Source organism: Panulirus ornatus, chromosome 50, assembly GCF_036320965.1.
Source record: "Panulirus ornatus isolate Po-2019 chromosome 50, ASM3632096v1, whole genome shotgun sequence".
NCBI classification, from domain to species: domain Eukaryota; kingdom Metazoa; phylum Arthropoda; class Malacostraca; order Decapoda; family Palinuridae; genus Panulirus; species Panulirus ornatus.
The window spans coordinates 23,618,996-23,631,958 of NC_092273.1; the positions used below are offsets into that span (position 1 = coordinate 23,618,996).

General features: G+C 40.8%; 1 protein-coding gene across 2 annotated transcripts in view; it reads left to right on the top strand.

Annotated features, from left to right (window-relative positions):
• Positions 1–4,614: 4,614 nt before the first annotated feature.
• The window catches only part of LOC139764669 (uncharacterized), a 36,183-nt gene continuing 27,834 nt past the window's right edge, over positions 4,615–12,963 (top strand). For both annotated transcript variants that reach the window (XM_071691544.1, XM_071691542.1), the window contains exon 1: positions 4,615–4,751. The gene's annotated coding sequence lies outside the window, so the exon portion shown is untranslated. The remainder of the gene's footprint in view (positions 4,752–12,963) is intronic.

Here is a 12,963-nt window from a genome sequence, read left to right on the forward strand (position 1 = left end):
GGAACGTGCCCAGTTGTAGGTGGGGGACGACATGTGGTTGGAGGAACGTGCCCAGTTGTAGGTGGGGGGATGACATGTAGTTGGAGGAACGTGCCCAGTTGTAGGTGGGGGACGACATGTGGTTGGAGGAACGTGCCCAGTTGTAGGTGGGGGACGACATGTGGTTGGAGGAACGTGCCCAGTTGTAGGTGGGGGACGACATGTGGTTGGAGGAACGTGCCCAGTTGTAGGTGGGGGACGACATGTAGTTGGAGGAACGTGCCCAGTTGTAGGTGGGGGGCGACATGTAGTTGGAGGAACGTGCCCAGTTGTAGGTGGGGGACGACATGTGGTTGGAGGAACGTGCCCAGTTGTAGTGTGGGGACGACATGTAGGTTGGAGGAACGTGCCCAGTTGTAGGTGGGGGACTACATGTGGTTGGAGGAACGTGCCCAGTTGTAGGTGGGGGACGACATGTGGTTGGAGGAACGTGCCCAGTTGTAGCGTGCCCAGTTGTAGGTGGGGGACGACATGTGGTTGGAGGAACGTACCCAGTTGTAGGTGGAGGGGGCGACATGTGGTTGGAGGAACGTGCCCAGTTGTAGGTGGAGGGGCGACATGTGGTTGGAGGAACGTGCCCAGTTGTAGGTGGGGGACGACATGTGGTTGGAGGAACGTGCCCAGTTGTAGGTGGAGGGGCGACATGTGGTTGGAGGAACGTGCCCAGTTGTAGGTGGGGGACGACATGTGGTTGGAGGAACGTGCCCAGTTGTAGGTAGGGGACGACATGTGGTTGGAGGAACGTACCCAGTTGTAGGTGGGGGACGACATGTGGTTGGAGGAACGTGCCCAGTTGTAGGTGGAGGACGACATGTGGTAAGTTGTCTAGGGAGTTAAGTAACCTTAAGTTAAGTAAAATAGTCATAAAAGTATCTATATACCTCAGAGTTGTGCTATGTGGATTTGAAAGAATGATCATCACTGCTACGTGGATCAGATGGTCTGAGGTCAATACGAGATCAAATATCTGCTATACGTTAGCAGGGAGCTGGGCCTAAAGATACCCCCCCCCCCCCCTTCGTCTCAGACCACACCAGGCTGACACCATACACTTGTTGTAGACCAGCCAAACACCTCCCCACACTTCCACCCCCCCCCCCCCTTTCCATTCAGGCCACCGTAAACAGAGCATTCTACCCCTGTTCAACTGCTTGGTTCGTCTGCGACTACTTCCCCCAGTTCAGCTGCTTGGTTCCTCTCAGACTACTTCCCCCTGTTCAACTGCTTGGTTCCTCATCCTACTTCCCCCAGTTCAGCTGCTTGGTTCCTCTCAGACTACTTCCCCCTGTTCAACTGCTTGGTTCCTCTCAGACTACTTCCTGATCAACTGCTTAGTTCCTCTCAGACTACTTCCTGATCAACTGCTTAGTTCCTCTCAGACTACTTCCCCCTGTTCAACTGCTTGGTTCCTCTCAGACTACTTCCTGATCAACTGCTTAGTTCCTCTCAGACTACTTCCCCCTGTTCAACTGCTTGGTTCCTCTCAGACTACTTCCTGATCAACTGCTTGGATCCTCTCAGACTACTTCCCCCAGTTCAACTCCTTGATTTCCCCCCTCAGACTACGTACACTTCAATCACCCATCTCTGGCCACAGTTAGCATGTCGGAGAAATGAAAATTAAAATAAGGAATGGTCACATCTCTGCTTACTCATTTCTACGAAATAATAATAAAAAAAATAATGAAATTATGCAAGGATTAAGTTAAGAGAAGATGTAAACAGTACTTTTACGTATAAGGTTCGTGAATAACCTGAATGGCGAGACTATAAACACGAGACATCAAAGATGAATTCAAAAAGTCTTTGATATGATGCAACAAGAGATGGGTTGCCATCGGTGTAAAACTCCCTCCCTGTCCACTATAATAATTAACACAGCCTTGGGTGTATTCCACACAATGACATGTCTTAAGTACATGGCTTCCTCAGAACACAATATACTGCTGGGACACCTAAGACGCCTAACCCCAGTTTAATAATAAAGGCTTCGCCAGTGTGCTATACACTGGTGAGACGCCCACTTTGAATATGGCTTTGCCAGTGTGCTATACACAGGTGAGACGCCCACTTTGAATATGGCTTTGCCAGTGTGCTATACACTGGTGAGACGCCCACTTTGAATATGGCTTTGCCAGTGTGCTATACACAGGTGAGACGCCCACTTTGAATATGGCTTTGCCAGTGTACTATACACTGGTGAGACGCCCACTTTGAATATGGCTTTGCCAGTGTGCTATACACTGGTGAGACGCCCACTTTGAATATGGCTTTGCCAGTGTGCTATACACAGGTGAGATACCTAAGCATTAGGCTTCCTCAATGTAGTTATACACTAGTAATATATATTAGGCTTCACCAGTGTACTGTACACTGGTAAGGTATACTAGACTTCATGTGTACAATACACTGTAACTAGGCTTCATCTGTGTACAATAACTAAACTAGGCTTCATGTGTACAATAACAGAACTAGGCTTCCTCTATGTACAATAACTAAACTAGGCTTCACCTGTGTACAATAACTGAACTAGGCTTCCTCTATGTACAATAACTAAACTAGGCTTCATCTGTGTACAATAACAGAACTAGGCTTCACCTGTGTACAATAACTGAACTAGGCTTCCTCTATGTACAATAACTGAACTAGGCTTCATCTGTGTACAATAACTGAACTAGGCTTCACCTGTGTACAATAACTGAACTAGGCTTCATCTGTGTACAATAACTGAACTAGGCTTCCTCTATGTACAATAACTGAACTAGGCTTCATCTGTGTACAATACACCGATAGATAAGTGGGGAAGAAAAGACAAATTGTCGACTATATTTCGGTAAGAATTCTTTGTCACATGGCATCCCTTATCTGATGGTGGGTAACACGAAGATAACCAACTCATGACTTAACAGATCAAAAAATATGGTCAGACTTTTGAGTCCTAATTCAGAAAGCAACAAACCCCAGAACCTGATGTGGCATTTCATTAAGTTATTTATACATGACTCTCATGATGAGCAGAAAATACATGCATATTCAAGGACATGATTAAGATTATTTAAGGTTCTCTTTAAATACAATTTTAGGGTCAATGGATTATGATGCAATGCGTGAGGTTGTGAGGATGAAAAAATAGAAGGTACTTCAACCCCACGACCACCACCTCATAATGAGGATTATCAACCTCACGATTTTCACGTTAAACTAGCAATACAGGAACTCCAACCTAACAACCCTAGCACTAATAGAGTGAAATAGAGTTTGGAATCGTGGCTATAACTGAAAACTCTCAAGGGAAATGAGTCTGAAATACATAAATACTTAAATATACATACATATATAATGATGTTGATTGATGTATGCAACATCAAGTGGAAGGAGCAGTCATGATTGGGGCTCTGAGATGAAACATCACCTTACAGTGCCTTAAATTAATTCTGCTTTCGTTTGTTTTTTGAGATAAACGTTAACTTGCAATAGTCTACAGTAATTTGCATATTTCATCTCGAAAAGCGTCTTTTATTTTCTCTTTATGGTGATATACAGGCGAATAATGAGGTGGTTAGGCTGTATAAGGTGAACGCCTCCTCAACCACTGGGTAAGTTTAGGAACAAGAGGTAAATATGTACGTACATACGTGAGATCATGGCACTGCTCAGTGGACATGATATATAGAGTCAGTGGAGGTGATATATAGTCAGTGGAGATGATATATAGAGTCAGTGGAGATGACATATAGAGTCAGTGGAGATGATATATAGAGTCAGTGGAGATGATACATAGAGTCAGTGGAGATATATAGAGTCATTGGAGATGATATATAGTCAGTGGAGATGATATATAGAGTCAGTGGAGATGATACATAGAGTCGATGGAGATGATATATAGAGTCGGTGGAGATGATATATAGTCAGTGGAGATGATATATGGAGTCAGTGGAGATGATATATAGAGTAAGTGGAGATGATATATAGAGTCAGTGGAGTGATATACAGAGTCGGTGGAGATGATACATAGAGTCAGTGGAGATGATATACAGAGTCAGTGGAGTGATATATAGAGTCAGTGGAGATGATATATAGAGTCAGTGGAGATGACATATAGAGTAAGTGGAGATGATATATAGAGTCAGTGGAGTGATATATAGTGTCAGTGGAGATGATATATAGAGTCGGTGGAGATGATACACAGAGTCAGTGGAGATGATATACAGAGTCAGTGGAGATGATATATAGAGTCAGTGGAGATGATATGGAGTCAGTGGAGATGATATATAGAGTCAGTGGAGATGCTTTATATAGAGTCAGTGGAGATGATATACAGAGTCAGTGGAGGTGATATACAGAGTCAGAGATGATATATAGAGTCAATGGAGATGATATATAGAGTCAGTGGAGATGATGATATATAGAGTCGGTGGAGATGATATATAGTCAGTGGAGATGATAGATAGAGCCAGTGGAGATATATAGAGTCGGTGGAGATGATATATAGAGTCGGTGATGATATATAGTCAGTGATGATGATATATAGAGTTGCTTGGCATCCAAGGAGGAGGAGGAGGAGGAGGAGGAGGAGGGGCCCCTGGTGCAGGGGGGTCCCGACACCACAGTGGCACAGCGCCGCGCAGTGTGAGGGGAACACTTAGCGTTAGCGGCTCCTGTGGGACGACCTCCACAACGAATTTGAAGAAAGGGCATCGCTCACTCCACTGGTAAGTGCTGATAAGATCTGTTGGTCGGGAGATAAGCAGTCGTCCCTTGTGGTAGCCTCTGGAAGGATCTTGCCGCCATATTTCTGTAAGAAAGATAAAAAAAATGAAGGTAAAACTTGGGTTATCTCGAGAGCGCCAACGCCCGCCCGCGTCAGCCAGTGTTACCACACTTGGCCGCGGCGAAAAACCTCTTCCTATAAGCAAGTGTTTTTATGTTTATTTATGAGTTTAACTGCTTTATTATGGGCCTTTTTCAGTGATATTTATGACTACTCTAATGTATGATGAGTTCTGCAGTGGTTTCGCCGTTATAATCACCTTTACCAGCATTTACATGGCCGTAAAGGTTAAAATAATCATAGCATTATAATATTCATGACTTCTGAACTGATATGTACAAGTTCATTTTCGCCTCTCTGACCTGTTTGCTTTCTAATTAGACACAGCCTCTCCTATACCACTGTCTTATACCCACCAATGAACTAGTAGTTTCGATGGAAACCTCGTGACATTATTCCTTAATACATGTAGCGTCACGCGTAAGAAAATCGACTTAATATATACATATGATTAAGTAGTTTAATGGTTGTATGTATTGCGTGATACAAGCACAGTGCTTCCATCCCTCCCCCCCTTCACACACACACACACACACACTACAGTGTCACTGCATGATCGTCATGTTACAAGAACGAGCAGTGACATCATCGTCATGTTACAAGAACGAGCAGTGACATCATCACCAAGTGACGTATGTTGTCATGACGACCAGATGAGGGGGGGGGGGGGTTAACGCGCGCCCAACAGCTATCCCTTATAAAGGGATGGGTTTCGTGTGTGACCTGCCTTGGTCCCACTGGGGTACGAACTGACGGATGGTTCTGTCGTTTTGACCTGTCCAGGTCATGCATATATATATATATATATATATTTTTTTTTTTTTTTTTTGCTTTGTCGCTCTCTCCCGCGTTTGCGAGGTAGCGCAAGGAAACAGACGAAAGAAATGGCCCAACCCACCCCCATACACATGTATATACATACGTCCACACACGCAAATATACATACCTACACAGCTTTCCATGGTTTACCCCAGACGCTTCACATGCCCCGATTCAATCCACTGACAGCACGTCAACCTCGGTATACCACATCGATCCAATTCACTCAATTCCTTGCCCTCCTTTCACCCTCCTGCATGTTCAGGCCCCGATCACACAAAATCTTTTTCACTCCGTCTTTCCACCTCCAATTTGGTCTCCCACTTCTCGTTCCCTCCACCTCCGACACATATATCCTTTTGGTCAATCTTTCCTCACTCATTCTCTCCATGTGCCCAAACCATTTCAAAACACCCTCTTCTGCTCTCTCAACCACGCTCTTTTTATTTCCACACATTTCTCTTACATGGAGAGGATGAGTGAGGAAAGATTAACCAAGGGGATATATGTGTCGGAGGTGGAGGGAACAAGGAGAAGAGGGAGACCAAATTGGAGGTGGAAAGATGGAGTGAAAAAGATTTTGTGTGATCGGGGCCTGAACATGCAGGAGGGTGAAAGGAGGGCAAGGAATAGAGTGAATTGGAGCGATGTGGTATACCGGGGTTGACGTGCTGTCAGTGGATTGAAGCAAGGCATGTGAAGCGTCTGGGGTAAACCATGGAAAGCTGTGTAGGTATGTATATTTGCGTGTGTGGACGTATGTATATACATGTGTATGGGGGGGGGGGGTTGGGCCATTTCTTTCGTCTGTTTCCTTGCGCTACCTCGCAAACGCGGGAGACAGCGACAAAGTATAATAAATAAAATAAATATTCTCTTACCCTTACGTTACTTACTCGATCAAACCACCTCACACCACACATTGTCCTCAAACATCTCATTTCCAGCACATCCATCCTCCTGCGCACAACTCTATCCATAGCCCACGCCTCGCAACCATACAACATTGTTGGAACCACTATTCCTTCAAACATACCCATTTTTGCTTTCCGAGATAATGCTCTCGACTTCCACACATTCTTCAAGGCTCCCAGAATTTTCGCCCCCTCCCCCACCCTATGATCCACTTCCGCTTCCATGGTTCCATCCGCTGCCAGATCCACTCCCAGATATCTAAAACACTTTACTTCCTCCAGTTTTTCTCCATTCAAACTTACCTCCCAATTGACTTGACCCTCAACCCTACTGTACCTAATAACCTTGCTCTTATTCACATTTACTCTTAACTTTCTTCTTTCACACACTTTATCAAACTCAGTCACCAGCTTCTGCAGTTTCTCACATGAATCAGCCACCAGCGCTGTATCATCAGCGAACAACAACTGACTCACTTCCCAAGCTCTATCATCCCCAACAGACTTCATACTTGCCCCTCTTTCCAAAACTCTTGCATTCACATCCCTAACAACCCCATCCATAAACAAATTAAACAACCATGGAGACATCACACACCCCTGCCGCAAACCTACATTCTAAGAACCAATCACTTTCCTCTCTTCCTACACGTACACATGCCTTACATCCTCGATAAAAACTTTTCACTGCTTCTAACAACTTTCCTCCCACACCATATATTCTTAGTACCTTCCACAGAGCATCTCTATCAACTCTATCATATGCCTTCTCCAGATCCATAAATGCTACATACAAATCTATTTGCTTTTCTAAGTATTTCTCACATACATTCTTCAAAGCAAACACCTGATCCACACATCCTCTACCACTTCTGAAACCACACTGCTCTTCCCCAATCTGATGCTCAGTACATGCCTTCACCCTCTCAATCAATACCCTCCCATATAATTTACCAGGAATACTCAACAAACTTATACCTCTGTAATTTGAGCACTCACTCTTATCCCCTTTGCCTTTGTACAATGGCACTATGCACGCATTCCGCCAATCCTCAGGCACCTCACCATGAGTCATACATACATTAAATAACCTTACCAACCAGTCAATAATACAGTCACCCCCTTTTTTAATAAATTCCACTGCAATACCATCCAAACCTGCTGCCTTGCCGGCTTTCATCTTCCGCAAAGCTTTTAATACCTCTTCTCTGTTTACCAAATCATTTTCCCTAACCCTCTCACTTTGCACACCACCTCGACCAAAACACCCTTTATCTGCCACTCTATCATCAAACACATTCGACAAACCTTCAAAATACTCACTCCATCTCCTTCTCACATCACCACTACTTGTTATCACCTCCCCATTTGCGCCCTTATATATATATATATATATATATATATATATATATATATATATATATATATATATATATATAAGATTACTATCGAATACCCACCAAAAACACACAATTTCATTTTGTATCATATATGCAACTTGACAATATATATATATATATATATATATATATATATATATATATATATATATATATATATATATATATATACATATATATATATATATATATATATATATATATATATATATATATATATATATATATATTACATACATACAGTGGCAGTGGAAAACTGTGCCATTTGGCGAGGCGTGTCATGACACACAGAGCCGTGCTTAACGGTGACTTAACCATACGCTCACACGATAAGCTTATTTCCCCATAAGGAAGTTAAAGCTTATATCACTTATTTCTTGGTTATTTTTGGTTCTAAGCTTATTTCCCCATAAGGAAGTTAAAGCTTATATCACTTATTTCTTGGTTATTTTTGGTTCTAAGCTTATTTCTCCATGAAGTTAAAGCTTATATCACTTATTTCTTGGTATTTTTTGGTTCTAAGCTTATTTCTCCATGAAGTTAAAGCTTATATCACTTATTTCTTGGTTATTTTTGGTTCTAAGCTTATTTCTCCATGAAGTTAAAGCTTATATAACTCATTTATTAGTTATTTTTGGTTCTAAGCTTATTTCTCCACGAGGAAGTTAAAGCTTGTAACTTATTTCTTGGTATTATTGTAAGCTTATTTATCCATGAAGTTAAAGCTTATATCACATTTCTTGGTTATTTTTGGTGTTCTAAGCTTATTTCTCCATGAACAAGTTAAAGCTTATAACACTTATTTCTTGTTATTCTTGTAAGCTTATTTCTCCACGAGAAAGTTAAAGCTCATAACACATTTCTTGGTTATTTTTGGTTCTAAGCTTATTTCTCCATGAAGAAGTTAAAGCTTATAACACTTAATTCTTGGTATTCTTGTAAGCTTATTTCTCCATGAAGTTAAAGCTTATAACACTTATTTCTTGGTATTTTTTGGTTCTAAGCTTATTTCTCCACGACGAAGTTAAAGCTTATAACACTTATTTCTTGGTATTATTGTAAGCTTATTTATCCATGAAGTTAAAGCTTATAACATTTCTTGGTATTCTTGTAAGCTTATTTCTCCATAAAGAAGTTAAAGCTTATAACATTTCTTGGTATTCTTGTAAGCTTATTTCTCCACGACGAAGTTAAAGCTTATATCACTTATTTATAGTATATGATATATATATATATATATTATATATATATATATATATAATAATATATATATATATATATTATACTGCAGTAGGTCACAATGAGTACGTCATCCAGTACATAATGATAACCAGGTGGAAAGCGAAACACAGATGTGCCGAGTGCACTTTCGTGTGTAATCACACATCGCCAGAGAAGATACAAGAATGAATATTGGCTTACCGTGTTTCATTTACCTCGTGGTTATCATACTATATTTTTTGTTTTGTTTTGTTTTGTCGCTGTCTCCCGCGTTTGCGAGGTAGCGCAAGGAAACAGACGAAAGAAATGCCCAACCCACCCCCATACACATGTATATACATTACGTCCACACACGCAAATATACATACCTACACAGCTTTCCATGGTTTACCCCAGACGCTTCACATGCCCTGATTCAATCCACTGACAGCACGTCAACCCCGGTATACCACATCGATCCAATTCACTCTATTCCTTGCCCTCCTTTCACCCTCCTGCATGTTCAGGCCCCTATCACACAAAATCTTTTTCACTCCATCTTTCCACCTCCAATTTGGTCTCCCTCTTCTCGTTCCCTCCACCTCCGACACATAAATCCTCTTGGTCAATCTTTCCTCACTCATTCTCTCCATGTGCCCAAACCATTTCAAAACACCCTCTTCTGCTCTCTCAACCACGCTCTTTTTATTTCCACACATTTCTCTTACCCTTACGTTACTTACTCGATCAAACCACCTCACACCACACATTGTCCTCAAACATCTCATTTAAAGCACATCCATCCTCCTGCGCACAACTCTATCCATAGCCCACGCCTCGCAACCATACAACATTGTTGGAACCACTATTCCTTCAAACATACCCATTTTTGCTTTCCGAGATAATGCTCTCGACTTCCACACATTCTTCAAGGCTCCCAGAATTTTCGCCCCCTCCCCCACCCTATGATCCACTTCCGCTTCCATGGTTCCATCCGCTGCCAGATCCACTCCCAGATATCTAAAACACTTCACTTCCTCCAGTTTTTCTCCATTCAAACTTACCTCCCAATTGACTTGACCCTCAACCCTACTGTACCTAATAACCTTGCTCTTATTCACATTTACTCTTAACTTTCTTCTTTCACACACTTTACCAAACTCAGTCACCAGCTTCTGCAGTTTCTCACATGAATCAGCCACCAGCGCTGTATCATCAGCGAACAACAACTGACTCACTTCCCAAGCTCTATCATCCCCAACAGACTTCATACTTGCCCCTCTTTCCAAAACTCTTGCATTCACCTCCCTAACAACCCCATCCATAAACAAATTAAACAACCATGGAGACATCACACACCCCTGCCGCAAACCTACATTCACTGAGAACCAATCACTTTCCTCTCTTCCTACACGTACACATGCCTTACATCCTCGATAAAAACTTTTCACTGCTTCTAACAACTTGCCTCCCACACCATATATTCTTAGCACCTTCCACAGAGCATCTCTATCAACTCTATCATATGCCTTCTCCAGATCCATAAATGCTACATACAAATCTATTTGCTTTTCTAAGTATTTCTCACATACATTCTTCAAAGCAAACACCTGATCCACACATCCTCTACCACTTCTGAAACCCCACTGCTCTTCCCCAATCTGATGCTCTGTACATGCCTTCACCCTCTCAATCAATACCCTCCCATATAATTTACCAGGAATACTCAACAAACTTATACCTCTGTAATTTGAGCACTCACTCTTATCCCCTTTGCCTTTGTACAATGGCACTATGCACGCATTCCGCCAATCCTCAGGCACCTCACCATGAGTCATACATACATTAAATAACCTTACCAACCAGTCAATAATACAGTCACCCCCTTTTTTAATAAATTCCACTGCAATACCATCCAAACCTGCTGCCTTGCCGGCTTTCATCTTCCGCAAAGCTTTTACTACCTCTTCTCTGTTTACCAAATCATTTTCCCTAACCCTCTCACTTTGCACACCACCTCGACCAAAACACCCTTTATCTGCCACTCTATCATCAAACACATTCGACAAACCTTCAAAATACTCACTCCATATCCTTCTCACATCACCACTACTTGTTATCACCTCCCCATTTGCGCCCTTATATATATATATATATATATATATATATATATATATATATATATATATATATATATATATATATAAGATTACTATCGAATACCCACCAAAAACACACAATTTCATTTTGTATCATATATGCAACTTGACAATATATATATATATATATATATATATATATATATATATATATATATATATATATATATATATATATACATATATATATATATATATATATATATATATATATATATATATATATATATATATATATATTACATACATACAGTGGCAGTGGAAAACTGTGCCATTTGGCGAGGCGTGTCATGACACACAGAGCCGTGCTTAACGGTGACTTAACCATACGCTCACACGATAAGCTTATTTCCCCATAAGGAAGTTAAAGCTTATATCACTTATTTCTTGGTTATTTTTGGTTCTAAGCTTATTTCTCCATGAAGAAGTTAAAGCTTATATCACTTATTTCTTGGTTATTTTTGGTTCTAAGCTTATTTCTCCATGAAGTTAAAGCTTATATCACTTATTTCTTGGTATTTTTTGGTTCTAAGCTTATTTCTCCATGAAGTTAAAGCTTATATCACTTATTTCTTGGTTATTTTTGGTTCTAAGCTTATTTCTCCATGAAGTTAAAGCTTATATAACTCATTTATTAGTTATTTTTGGTTCTAAGCTTATTTCTCCACGAGGAAGTTAAAGCTTGTAACTTATTTCTTGGTATTATTGTAAGCTTATTTATCCATGAAGTTAAAGCTTATATCACATTTCTTGGTTATTTTTGGTGTTCTAAGCTTATTTCTCCATGAACAAGTTAAAGCTTATAACACTTATTTCTTGTTATTCTTGTAAGCTTATTTCTCCACGAGAAAGTTAAAGCTCATAACACATTTCTTGGTATTCTTGTAAGCTTATTTCTCCATGAAGTTAAAGCTTATAACACTTAATTCTTGGTATTCTTGTAAGCTTATTTCTCCATGAAGAAGTTAAAGCTTATATCACTTATTTATAGGTATTCTTGTAGGCTTATTTCTCCACGACGAAGTTAAAGCTTATAACATTTCTTGGTATTCTTGTAAGCTTATTTCTCCACGACGAAGTTAAAGCTTATATCATTTATAGGTATTCTTGTAGGCTTATTTCTCCATAAAGAAGTTAAAGCTTATACTTCTTTATTTTATTTTTCCAATCATCGTTCGTTTAAGACGAACTTGCACGACTGCGCGCGCATGACCCAAGATGACCAGGTAAACATCCAATTGCCAAACACCAAACTGCTCGTCAAGTATCCTCAATTAACACCCGCTGGTTCATGAGAGACGAAATTAGTCTTGGAAATATCTGAATGGTAGTTTGGTGAAGCTACAGTGGCAACAAGAGCTTGTTGTAAAGGCAAACACAAAATATATACGAGTAATCTAGGCTGTTCAATCTGATGGTGGCTGACGACCAGATGAGTAGTTTGCCGTTGGAGGTAGTTGTTAAGAGGTCAGGGCGAGAGGCGCACTGAATGCAAGGTGGTACACGCCACTATGAATCATCAGTGTGTCTTAATCACATGAAGTGGGAGCAGCGAACGTACGAACACGCCCTTAAAAATGAGAATTTGGAGAATAGTTAAA